Consider the following 12,137-nt stretch of genomic DNA (forward strand, 5'->3'; position numbering starts at 1 on the left):
CTCTTATTTCTCCACTCAATACTTAACACAATTCTTTACACAATGTAGTCACTAAATAAATGTAGGAAGAAGGAGGGAAAGAGGGAAGAAGGGTTGAAGGGTAGAAGGAAGGAAGGGGAGGAGAGATAAAAGGAGGGAGGAGGAGAGAGAAGGAAAAAGAGGAGGGAAGGTGGAAGGAAAAAAAGGAAGAAGGGAAGGAAAGGAAAGGAAGGAAGGAAAAGGATAGAAAGAAGGGTAGGAAGGAAGAGAGGGAGAGAAGGGAGGAAGGAAGGAAGGAAAGGAGGAAGGAAGGGAGGGAGGAAGGAAGGAAGGGAGGGAGGGAGGGAGGGAGGGAGGAGGAAGGAAGGAAGGAAGGAAGGAAGGAAGGAAGGAAGGAAGGAAGGAAGGAAGGAAGGAAGGAAGGAAGGAAGGAAGGAAGGAAGGAAGGAAAGGAAAGGGAGAAGGAAGGGAAGGAAGGGAAGGGAAGAGCAGAAGAACCTAGATTTCCAATGTTTCCCCCTAAACTATGCCAACTCCACAAATTGGCCCAGATGTCACATTGTATCAGAAGGCTAGAGTCAGTATTTCCTGCTTACAAATGAAGTCTAGCAGATAAGCATTGATCCCAAAGGAGACCCCAAAAGGCAGAATGATATATCATGCAGAGGAAAAATCCATGACCCTCATGAAGTCCATAACACTCCTGAGTACAGCCAGAACCAGATTTAATGTAGTTGGAAATATTTAACAAAATAAATAAAAATAGAGTAGAACACAGATAAGTTAATATGCAATTTTTTAGGTCAATAGGCGGTGGCAGGATCCCCTCTGCATGGTTTAGTGGCTCCAGTTTCTATCTGAGTTTGACACCATTGCAGTAGGTGATAGATAGATTATTGGCCACAGAAACAGGAAGACCTCTGGTTTACTAGTGATGTAATTTCAGGCACTTAACCTTTTGGTGCTCTCAGGCAAATCTCTAAGACTTTAAACTGTGAATGAGTTGTCCTTCATCTGCGGAGGGAGTTTGCACAGTGGGAATTCCCAACATTAATTAAATCACAAGATCTAGATCACCCATTACAAAAAAAAAAATCTTTTTAAATTAAAATGCAGCAGTGTGTTGGTGGAGAAATCCTAAATGTTACATACACTGGAGCATCAGCTCTGGAAAGAAACTATGCTTTTTTAAAGTATGAGTTTAAGGCATACTAGCTGAAAAAGGTATTTTATTATAGAATTTTATGTCTGTGCTTTGTCTTTTTGTCATCTTATGTTAAGGTTGTTTTAGGGACTTGGGTTTTGTTTTTTAGACAGAGAGTAGTTCCTTTGACACATAATGTAAAAATGCTGTGATATTTTGGGGAACATGGAGTTGCTGTTATCACATTTGTCTATAATTGACAATTCACTCCCTAAAGTCAGACATCAGACAGAAAAGCAAACTAGTTTCAAAATAAATAATTTAGATGAGACACTATCGATACAAGGTCATAAATTATTTTCATGTATGAAGATCTTGGCCTGGAGTGAATAATAACCTGGGACTGTGTTCTATAAAGAAAAGGGAGTGTGGAGGAAGAGATCACTTTTTAACAAATGTGTTTGCCAAGCCCAACCTGGCAAGACTGAAACATCTTAGATCACTATGTAAAGTTGGGTCAAGTTGAACTCAATTTGTCATTAACAAAGAATGCATTAAAGCTGTTTGGTATCATGGTGAATAAATTCCACACTTGTTCCTTAAAGGAAGTATACGCCTTCTCAGCTATTGGGAAAAGGTGCTAATATTTTTCTTCACGGCCACCTATCAGAATGGGCAGAAGACATTCATTAGGAACTGTCAGAGGCCAACAGATGCTGACACATATAATGTGGCAGCTGTACATACTGGTAACTAGGTGTTATTTCCTATAGGAAAAAAAATGGGTCATTATTCCCTAGCAGGCACAAACCTATTACCTGGAATTTATGAATTGATCATTCTGTTTATGTTAAGTGAATGGTGATGCAATATATTCCCACTCAGAAAGAAACCACTTTTTTTTTCTCGTGGTTTCCAAGTATTTTCCATAGAGGTATGTTTTTGATTTAAGAGTCGATGTAAAAGGATTGGTCTCCATATCTTTTTCATCTACAGGTCTACCTCAGGACATACAATGAATGTATTCCTTAAATACGTATAAATGTAATTTCTGTAAATTAAATAATATTTTAAATTTATGAGAATTTGCTATTCAAAGTAAAGTGGAGGTGAATCATTTGTAGAGCAAATATTTTATAGGATAGAGGAAATCTTAACACACTAATGCAGCTTTTTAATATTTGGATTGCTTTTAGCAGTAAATGGATTATCTGGTATGTTGAGGGAGAAAAGGAGGGAGCAATTAGTCAAACATTCTACACTATCTTAGAATTTTATCAATCAATCAAAAACATTTATTAAGCACTTACTCTATGTCAGGCATTGTATTAGGTACTGGGGGAACAAAAACAAAAATGAAACACTCCCTGGCCTCAGGAAGCTTACACTCTACTGTGAGAAACAAAAAAATACAAATATAATTACATTCAAAATATAAATAAGGTAAATGTAAAATAAACTTTTGGATGGGGGCACTAACACCCAGAGTCAGCACAGAAAGGCTTTATGTTTTTGGTGACGTATGAACTAAGCATTGAAAGAAACTAGGAATTCTAAAAGGCAGAGGTGAAGAGTAAGTGTGCATTCCAGGCATTTAGATAAAACTGTGCAAAGGTCTGGAGATGGGAGATGATGTCATATGAGAGGAACAGTCAGTTTAATTGAACTATAGAGTGAATAAAAATTGAGGTGTACTGGTAGCAATATCTTAAGTACTCCCATGTACATTACAGTAGTTTTTCCTTAGGAGGTATTGAAAATGTAGCTGAGATTTGCTCAGCTCAGGGTACTAAGCCACTGACATGGCTTCCTGGTCAGCTGGTGTAAAACAACTAGGACCTCAGAGGTTGGCACCCATTCCTGAGGCTTCAGATTATAGACCAGCAGCATGAACAAAACAAGAAAGCTGTGCTCGGGTGAATCAATGCTTTATCCTGGATAAACATCCATTCCCTGCTTGGAATAGCCTTTTCTTTGTTAAAGCTAAGTAAATCTTCTTTGGTTAACTCTTAGATGTCCCATTAGTGTCTCATTTCATTCCAGTTTTAGACCTAAACTACAAGTAGACCAACCTGAGTCAGGCACAGTCAATTATAGAAGTATTATATAATAACCAAACTAGAATTCTAAAGAGGTAGGCTTTAAATGCCGAGAAGGGGTCGGCCTTTGAGAATAGAAGTAATAGTGAGACACAAGAATTTACTGAACAAAAGAAAGACTGAGAAGATCCAACCCAAACTTTAGGAAAATCACTTTGACAGCTGTGTGGAGAATCTTGAGGTAGGGAGGACAATTGGCAGAGTGGATAGAGGGCCAGGCCTGATATCAGGAAGACTCATTTTTGTGAGTTCAAATCCGGCCTCAGATACTTACTAGCTTCATGACCCTGGACAAGTCACTTCACCTTGTTTGCCTCAGTTTCCTCATCTGTAAAATGAGCTGGAGAAGGAAATGGCAAACCACTCCTGTGTCCTTGCCAAGAAAACTCTAAATGAGGTCATGAAGAGTCAGACACGCCTGAAAAACAACTAAACAACAAGAAGCAATAGTCCAAACGACAGGTAAGGTAGCCCTGAACCAAGGTAGTGGCCATTTGGGTAAAGAGAAGGGCACAAGGATCAAAGATATTATACTGTACAACCAATAAGACCTGACAATTTATTGCATATGTGGATTATGGGAAAGTGAGGAGTCAAAAATGTCTCCAAATTTGGGAGTGGGATGGCTAGAAGGACAGTAGCACTCTCAAAAGAAACAGGGAGATTCAGAAGAAGAGTAGATTTGTAGGGGAAAGAGGAGTTCTGTTTTGAACACATCAGATTTGAGGTGACTACAGGACATTCAATTTAAAATTTCAAATAGACTTACAGGTCATATGTAATGAGGACACATTTCCCAGTACATATAGGAATAAAACATGAATTCCCACTCTCCCCATTATAGTTTAATATACTTCTGGAAATACTAGCAATAGCAATAAGAGAAGAGAAAAAAATTTAATGTATAAATACAAGTAGAGAAAATAAAACTTCCTATTTGCTGACAATATGATGGTTAACTTGGAGAATCCTAAACAATAAGCAAAAGTTAATTGAGATAATTAATAGCTTCAGCAAAGTTGCAGGCTACAAAATAAACCCTCAAAAAGCAACAGCATTAAATTGAAACAACTCTGAAGTACCACATCACACCTATCAGACTAGCTAACATGACAAAACAGGAAAATAATAAATGCTGGAGAAGATGTGAAAAAATTAGAACACTAATGCATTGCTGGTGGAGTTGTGAACTGATCCAACCATTCTGGAGAGCAATTTGGACTATGCCCAAAAGGCTATAAAACTGTGCATACCCTTTGACCCAGCAATACCACTTCTAGGTCTGTATCCCAAAGAGATCATAAAAATGGGAAAAGGACCCACGTGTACAAAAATATTTATAGCAACTCTTTTTGTGGTGGCCAAGAATTGGAAAGCGAGGGGATGCCCATCAAGGAAACTCATTTGTGGTTTCCTTGGCAAAGATCCTAGAGTGGTTTGCCATTTCTTTCTCCAGCTCATTTTACAGATGAGGAAACTAAGGCAAACAGGGCTAAGTTTGCCTCATGTCATACATAAATTTACCTTGTTATACAGTTAGTAAGTATCTGAGGCTTGATTTGAACTCAGGTCTTTCCGACTCCAGGCCCAGTGCTCTATCCACTGCACCACCTCGCTGCCCCCAAAACCATTTGGTAATGGCTAAAAAAAATAGAGTTAGATCAATGGAACAGAAAAGGGAGAATCAGGAAATAATGAAACTCAATAAGACTGTTCAATAAACCAGAAAACATACTTAAAGAAAAATTCTCTATTTGAAAAAAAAACTGCTGGAAAAACTGGAAAGGAATCTTAAACCACATGCCACAATACATTCAAAATGGATATGTGACCTTAATATTAAAGATTATACTATAAAAAAGATTAGAAGAGAAGCAGATCATATGCCTTTCAAAATTATGGTTAGGAGATGTATTCCTAACCAAAAGACAGGGGCAATTATACACGATAAAGTAAATAACATTGATTATATGAAACTGGAAGGCTTCTGCACAAATAAAATTGGTGTATTTGGGATAAGAAAGGAAGCAGTGGATTGAGAAAAACATCTTTATATCAGATATGTCTGACAGTGATTCGGTATTCGACATATGAACAACTAACAGAAATACATCAGACCGAAAGACATTTCCCAATAAATACGTGATCAAGGTAAGTGAATGCTTCTTCCAAAAATAAAAATTATAAACTATTAACAACCATATGAAAAATATGCTCCAAATCACTAATAGCAAGAGAAATGCAAATCAAAACAATCCTGAGGTTTCACGTCATATTCTAGGAATTGGCAATGATGACAAAAGATGGGAATAGTCAATGTTAGAGGAGTTGTGGGAAGATAGGCATGCTAGGGCATTGTTGGTGACACTATGAATCAGCACAACCATTTTGAAAAGCAATTTAGAACCATGCAAATAATAATAAAGTGACTATATCCTTTGACCTAGAGATTCCATTTCTCAGCTCATGTCCCAAGGAGATTATTAATAAGAATAAAATTCCCAAATACACCAAAACATTTATAGCGCACTTTTAGCGTTATCAAATAACTGAAAACAAAGTAGATACGCATCAATGGGGGGATGCCCAAACAAACTGTGGTACATTTATGTAAAGAATATTACTGTGCTGTAAGAAATGACATGCATGATAAATAGAAATATGGAAAGATGTAAAGAAACCAATACATAGTATGGCAAGGAGGGCCAAGAAAACAATATACGCAATGACCACAAAAGTGTGAATAGAAAGAAATCAAAAGTGAACATTCCAAAATTATAAAGAACATGCATGGCTCGAGATAAGAGATATGCAAAGACATCCTGATCCTTTTGCAGAGGTGGGAGGTATATAGTACATATTCTTCCACGTATTGATCAGCTGTGCTGATTTTTTCCTCTTTTTCTTTTTTGTCTTAAAAAAATACTAATTTGTATAGGTCATGTATTCTTTGAAGGCAGAGGAAGGCTGTGAAAAATTAATATGATATTTAAAAAATCAATAAAAACTTATTTTTAAATGTCTTAAACTATCAAATAAAAATAGTAAACAGTAGTCTCCCAGTGATACAAAGAATCAAAATTTAAAATGATGCAAAGGTCAATAGAGATAGAGTGGTTATGAGTTAACTGCGGCCAAAGTTACATTATCACAAGATCATAGATATAGAGGTGAAAGACACGTTAGAATTTGTTATGTCCGACTTTCTCGTTTTACAGCGGAGGAAACTGAGGCCCAGAGAAATTAAGGGGATTGCCCAGAATCATATAGCAAGTAAGGGTCTCAGGGTGGATTAAAATTCCAGTGTTCCTGAATCCAGGTTTAGTGATCAATCTACTACCCCCATGCTAACTCTGCACATAGGCAGTGTACAAACAGGAAGTATCAGTAAAAGGAGGTTCCATGATTTGAAAAGGAGGTGAGCTCATTATATATCAAGACCAAGAAATAACAAATGCCCTAGCATTGCCCTAGATCACACAAAAACGTTAAAAGATCTAGAGCAAATGTTTTTTCTGTGTCATGGGACCCCTTTGGCAGTCTGGTGAAGTCTAAGGAGCCCTTCACAGAATAATGTCTTTATTTTTTTAAAGCATTTAATATGCCCTTCCTGTTATTTTTAAAATTTATGTTATTTGTAATTTATGGAATAAAACAAGTATTTCTATAACATAGTATAATTTTAAAAAGATGATTGCACATGAAATTGCAAATCCATTATGTACAACTTGCAACTTTTAATTACGACTTTTAAATATATAACAAAGTTATGTAAATTTCTTTTTTTTCTTCCCTTCCCCCCACCCCACCCTAGAAATGGCTACCATTAGACATAAATAGGTTTATATGCATATATATATGTTATTCTATACTTACTTCTACTTATCTGTTCTTTCTCTGGATTCAGATAGCATCTGTCTTCATATGTTCTTTATAGCTAATTTGGGTATTTATAACAGTCAAAATAAGTTATTCGTTCCAAGTCATCCTTAAAACAATATTGCTGTTACTGTAAATGATGTTTTCCTGGTTTATCAATATTTTTAAAACTATCATCATTACTAAGGTAGTTTGAAAGAAAGGTTGGGACAGAATATGTCTTGAAAAGCATAAAATAAAACGCATAGCTTTACAAAAGAAAGCAATGATGGAGAAATATAGTTATCAACATAATAGTTTCTTACTCCCATGGTATGACCTTCATAGCGAAAAACCTTATTCTAGAGGAAGGTCTTGTCTATATGGTCATTGGGTACACTGTCAATGGAGAAATTATGGAATAATACAATCAAAAGTCACATGGATTGGTTACAACCTGAATCAACAGAGGGAGTGCTCACCTTAATGAAATCACAGATCTATCCAATTTATGTATCAAAGTAAAGATTCTGAGGAGTCAAAATATATGATCCTAGTCCCAAGAAAATAAAATTGCAGCTTCCAAGGTATATAGGGCTTTCAGGAAATCATCCAAATGTTTTCTGGCTCTCTCCCATTCCCACAAGAACTTTCTCTTTTTTATTAATTATTTTTTAGTTTTCAACATTCACTTCCATAAGCTTTTGAGTTTTAAATTTTCTTCCCCTCCCTCCCCTCTCCTTCCCCAAGACTGTGTGCAATCTCACAGAACTTTCATAATAGTGAGCCTTACATTAACTTTTATCCAGGTGAGCCCCTCCTCCCTACATAGTTTGTGGTTGGACACAGGATTCCTTCATTTTGTCCTGATCTTACCAAGGTAGAGAATACTTCCTCCTCAGCCTATCTCAGTTTGCCAACCTAAAAATTGGACATAATTACAACTGCCCTAAATTTGACTTTAAGGGATCGTGGTGGAATGGTCTATGGTGCATGCTGGTACCTTCCTTGGAGGGAGGTGCTACACAAAGCTGGCACTCCTAATACTTTCATAAAATTTCAGGATTAAGAGTGCAGAAGTATTTGATTCCACTTGCCTGTTGCCTTGAAGCTAGGACAAAGGGCATGCAGTTGGTTTTCCTCAACCTCAAATGAATGAGGATTTTGTTTAGATTTGTTTGCCTGCCAGATTCTAAAGCATCTATTTCAACTCATGCACAGCCTCTTTATATGGCTGGGTTTGGAATTTATGCCTTTGCATTGGCTGGACAAGAAAATCATTAAAGGACCCCATAATTTCACATCCTGCCTTCATAAACTAGAAATTTATGTTAAAAATGCAAAGTCATTGATGTTTGAGTCTGCCTTAGCACACCCTCCTCCCAGCTATTTCCAATCCACTTGGCATGGGAGCTCTGCACTTATGACAACACTCTGCTTATTCACTGGGGCTGTTCATTTGCATCTTTACCATTTTGATATAGCTTGGATTTTCAGCTTTTTAGCAAGCTAACGCCTGCCCCAAACCAACTGAGCATGTGCCTTTTCTTTATGAGCCAAAAGGCATTTGATAACTTGGAGGGCAGAGAGTAGCAAATGTACCTGATCCCACCGCAGCTTCTGGGTAAGAAAACAAACGGCCCATGGGAAGAAGAGTTCTTGGCTCTCTAGGTTCTCATGGTGTGAGTCCATGAGACAAACCTGATTAAAACTAGGTGTTATTGGAGGGGGGATATAAGGGTTTGATTTTAGAGGATAACAGAATAGACTACCTCTGTATCTCAAAAGCCCTGGGGATTATCGGGGGAGGAGGGAAGTTCAGGAAACCAAATGATTGGAATAAATGAAATTTTGAGAGTAGCAGGAATTAAAAGAGGAAAGGGTAAGATTTAGAGATGTAAACTTCCCCAAGATTTATATTGAAAAGAAGGCCTAGTTCATTGGGTTCCTTTAAAAAGTAATAAGCAGCTAGGTGGTGCAGTGGATAGAGAACGGCCCTGGAGTCTGGAGGACCTGAGTTCAAATCCAGCCTCAGACACCTAACACTCACTAGCTGTGTGACTCTGGGCAAGTCACTTAACCCCAATTGCCACACACACACACACACACAAATTAAATAAGCAACTAATCAACCAGTATTATTTAAGTGCCTGCTATGTGCTGGGCACTGTGATAAGCCCTGTAGAAACAAAGATAAAATTGAAAAAATTCCTGCCCTCAAGGAACTTGCTTGCAACCTATTGGGGGCAACAATGTGCTTATATAAAAACTGAATTATAATCTGAGGCATTTCAGGTTCTGGATTAGGTAAGTACTTGTTTAATATAGTGCCTGTGACATAGTGGATGCTTAATAAATATTTAGTGATAGATTGATAGTCTTGAAATGAATGCTTTCATAAACAAGAGTGCTAATTTTCCATTTATTAAGAATCCATAAAAGATATAAAACTCAGAGCAGCTAGGTGGCACAGTGGATAGAACACTGGCCCTGGAGTCAGAAGGACTTGAGTTCAAATGCGACCTCAAACATTTGACACCTACTAGCTGTGTGACCCTGGGCAAGTCACTTAACCACATTGCCTAGCCCAAAAAAAAAGATATAGAACTCAAGGACATATGATGCAAAATCAGAACCAATGATTGTTGCAGTCACCCCATGCCTCTTTCTGAACCCCACAAGAGCATTTTTCCCAGATCCTAGTAACAGCACTAGGGGAAGGCATCCCAAGGTCAGTGGAGCATGGACCATCCTCGCTTCCCTGCAAGGTGCTATGTGAGCCCATCAGCCCATCAGTTGCTCTGACAATTTCCAGAATAAAGTCCAAGTGGTTTCATGTCACTACCAGGAGTGCTTAATCTAGTTGGTTTTTATTTTTATTTTGCCATGTACCCCCTTTGGCAATCTGATAAAGTCTTTGTATCTCTTGTCAGAATGTTTTAAAATTTATAAAATAAAATACATAGGATGTAAAGGAAATCAATTCTATTAAAATAGTCAGCCCATTTTTTTTAAAGTTACAGATCTCAGGTTAAGAACCCCTGCTTGGGCAGCTAGGTGGCACAGTGGATAGAGTGCCAGCCCTGAAGTCAGGAGGACCTGCGTTCAAAGCCAGCCTCAGACCAAACACTTGACACTTACTAGCTGTGTGACCCTGGGCAAGTCACTTAACCCCAATTGCCTAAAACAAAAACAAAAACAAAAAAAAAGAACCCCTGCTAGACTCTTCCAGAGTCTTCCACACTTTTTTTTCCTGGTCTTTTCCTACTCCTCTAGTTTATAATCTTGTTTATCCAAATTTTTTTTCCTTCCTTCACCATTGTTTGCCCGCTCCCACCTAGTTAAATTCCTACTATGCCCACTGTCTTTGGGTTATTTCCTCATTCTAGATCTATACAGAACTTTGATCTTGTTAAGGGGGGAGTGGCTGTTGTTGCAGCAGGATCTAAGCAAAACCCACTACATAAAAATAGAGTGTCCTCAAAGACACTAAGATGTTTGTACATTTGCAATGTTTGGACACCCTGTATTTGTAAAATACATGCAAAAGCGATGGTACTGTCCTATTCTAAGGACCCAGAAAAAATAAGAGGACTCCTAATCTGGAAACGACAATTTCTTTTCCTTGGCCTCAAATCCAATATTTAGTACCAGAAATAAAATTATAGAACTATATGCAGGTTATCCCCAAAATCTTAGTGCAATTTTAAACTGTAATCATTTCAAGCTGCACTAAGACTTTTGGAACATCCTTTATAAATCTTGTCACTTCTTACTCAGGAGTGTGCCACCACTTCACAGAATCACGGAGCATTTTCAGAGCTGGAGGAGATCAAGGTCAAGCTCAAGATATTTTGTTGTTGTTGTTGTTTTGGTTGTGTCTGACTCTTCATGACCTCATTGGGGGTTTTCTTAGCAAGTATGCTGGAGTGATTTGCCATTTCCTTCTCCAGCTCGGGGTTTGTTTGGGTTTTTTTGCTATTAAATTTTTTTTATTTTATTAAACACAACATCCATATTCATTTGAGAAACAGTAATTCCGATGTTTGAAATGCATTGTTTACATTATTTACATACAGAAGGTATGTTTTCTTACTTACTGATTCTCACACAGATTAATGGGTCCCTTACAAATCATCCTATTACTGGCAAATTGGCATTTCATCCTCTGGGTGTCCAGCCCATTGGTCAGAAACAACTGTTCATATCGATAGGGGAATGGCTGAACAAGATATGGTATATGAATATAATGGAATACTATTGTTCCATAAGAAATGATGAGCAGGTAGATTTCAGAAAAACCTGGAAAGACTTACATGAAGTGATGCTGAGTGAAGTGAGCAGAACCAGGAGAACACTGTACACAGTAACAGCAACATTGTACAATGACCAACTTTGGTAGACTTAGCTCTTCTCAGCAACGCAAAAAACTAAGACAATTCCAAAAGACTCATGATGGAAAATGCTATCCACCTCCAGGGAAAGAACTATGGAGTCTGAATGCAAATCAAAGCATACTATTTTCTTTTTTGTTTTTTCTTACTCATTATTTTCCCTTTTGTTCTGATTCTTCTTTCACCACATGACCAATACAGAAATATGTTTAACATGATTATACATGTATAGCCTGTATCAGATTGCTTGCCATCTTGGGGAGGGCAGAAAATTTAAAACTCAAAATCTTCTCAAAGTGAATGTTGAAAACTAAAAATAAATTAATAAATGAATTTTTTTTTAAAAAGCTGTTCCAGACATTTGTTAATTTTTTTTTCTGCTCAAGAAGAGGAAGCCTTGATAAATTAGGTCACTGGACCATGTTATTTTTTTTCTAGGAGACCAATGAAGTACAATGATAATATGGCAACATAAAGGCATTTTGATGGCACTGAAAAAGCCTTTTGCTTTAGAAGCCCTTCACAACCTCCAGCCTGTCTTTCTGGGCCCATTAAACTTTTTTTCTTCCTCATATACTCTATACTCCAGCCAAACTACCCTCGTTGCTGATCCATCTCCTCTCTTCATGTCTTTGCATGGGTGGTCCTCATACTTTCTCCAGT

This window comes from Phascolarctos cinereus, unplaced genomic scaffold (genome assembly GCF_003287225.1).
Source record: "Phascolarctos cinereus isolate Bilbo 61053 unplaced genomic scaffold, phaCin_HiC Scaffold_726;HRSCAF=1367, whole genome shotgun sequence".
Classification (NCBI taxonomy): domain Eukaryota; kingdom Metazoa; phylum Chordata; class Mammalia; order Diprotodontia; family Phascolarctidae; genus Phascolarctos; species Phascolarctos cinereus.